This window comes from Bombina bombina, chromosome 1 (assembly GCF_027579735.1).
Source record: "Bombina bombina isolate aBomBom1 chromosome 1, aBomBom1.pri, whole genome shotgun sequence".
NCBI lineage: Eukaryota > Metazoa > Chordata > Amphibia > Anura > Bombinatoridae > Bombina > Bombina bombina.
This window is the reverse complement of record NC_069499.1, coordinates 294562449-294564096: the sequence shown is the minus strand read 5'-3', so window position 1 is coordinate 294564096 and position 1648 is coordinate 294562449. Positions and strand designations below refer to the sequence as shown.

At 38.4% G+C, this 1648-nt stretch overlaps 1 long non-coding RNA gene across 1 annotated transcript; it reads right to left on the bottom strand.

The window, feature by feature from the left end:
* Positions 1–1021: 1021 nt before the first annotated feature.
* Positions 1022–1246, bottom strand: LOC128637427 (uncharacterized). The gene is made up of 2 exons (XR_008399006.1): positions 1215–1246; positions 1022–1134 (listed from the first exon to the last, which is right to left on the bottom strand). It is a non-coding gene; the product is annotated as an uncharacterized LOC128637427 (long non-coding RNA).
* Positions 1247–1648: the final 402 nt, after the last annotated feature.

Here is a 1648-nt window from a genome sequence, read left to right as displayed (position 1 = left end):
TTGGATACCCTCTGGGGAGATTTCATAACCAAGAAATTTAATATGTTGAGTGTGGAAGATGCATTTCTCTAGCTTAACATACAAAGAATTATCCCTAAGTCTAGATAGAATGATCTTGACATGTTTTATATGTTCTTCAATAGTGGAGGAATATATGAGTATGTCATCTAAGTATATGATCACGAACAGATCTAACAAATCCTTGAAGATATCGTTTATGAAATACTGGAAGGTAGCGGGAGCATTACAAAGTCCAAATGGCATAACAGTGTATTCATATAGGCCATATCTTGTTCGAAAAGCAGTCAACCATTCATGTCCTGACTTTATCCGTACCAAATTATATGCACCTCTAAGATCTAATTTAGTGTAATAAGTTGCGCTTCTTAACCTATCTATGAGTTGGGGAATTAAAGGTAACGGATACCTATTCTTTATGGTACGCTTGTTTAATTCTCTATAGTCAATTATGGGCCTAAGAGATTGGTCTTTATTGGTCACAAAGAATATCCCAGCCCCTGCAGGAGAAGTGGATGGACGTATAAATCCTTTCTGTAGGTTTTCTTTTAGATAAGCTTTAAGGTGTACTAATTCGGGTTCTGAGAGAGGGAATATATGTCCATAGGGAATATCTACTCCTGGCAGTAGATCTATCGGACAATCATAAACCCTGTGAGGGGGTAACATCTCAGATTCTTTTTTGTCAAAGACATCTGAGTAGGACCAATATTCCTTTGGTACAGTATCAGGGTATATTAATAGTAAATTTTCATGGAATAAACAGGTATCTATACAGTACTGAGATTTAAATTGTACTGTTGATGAGGACCAAGTAATATCAGGATCATGTTTCTTTAGCCATTGAATACCTAAAATAACAGGGAACTGTGGTGATGGAATGACATCAAAAGAGACAAATTCAGAATGATGTGTCTGTGTAGTGACTCGTAAGGGTATAGTGTGATGATGTATGGGACCTGAGCTTATTTCTTTACCATCTACAAAACGGAGGACACTGGGATTTAACTTTTTAACAAGTGGTATTTTATTTGTTAGCACAAAGTGTTGGTCAATGTAATTGTGAGTAGCCCCAGAGTCAAGGATTGCTTGCGATTCTATTCGGTGGTGTTCCCACTGTAACAGAATTGGAAGGGAACAATGATTAGTAAGTGTTTGTTTGGCTGATAAACAAGTTTGTATTATTGGTGGCTTACCATTCCTGCGCAGAAGTTGGTTACAATCTCTGACTGAGTGGTCCAACCCCCCGCAGTACATGCAGAGATCGTTAGCTCTACGTCTCAACTTTTCTTGAGGGGTTAATGGACCTCTGATAAATCCGAGCTCCATGGGGGTAGTAGTGGTCTTAGTCATTGCTTTGTTTTGAGTGGGTAATGTACTAAGATGAGAGGCTTTCATGAGGGTGTCTGAGTGTTGTTTTTCAGAGCGTCTTTCTCTCAAACGTCTGTCTAAAGTAATGCTTAAATCAATTAGTTGGTCTAGAGTGTCAGGTAGGGGTTGTCTGGCAAGCTCATCTTTTAGGGGATCTGAAAGCCCTAGGCGAAATTGATTTCGCAAAGAGAGATCATTCCACATGGTGTCAGATGACCATTTTTTAAAATCAGTTATATATTCTTCAACTGGTCTCTTA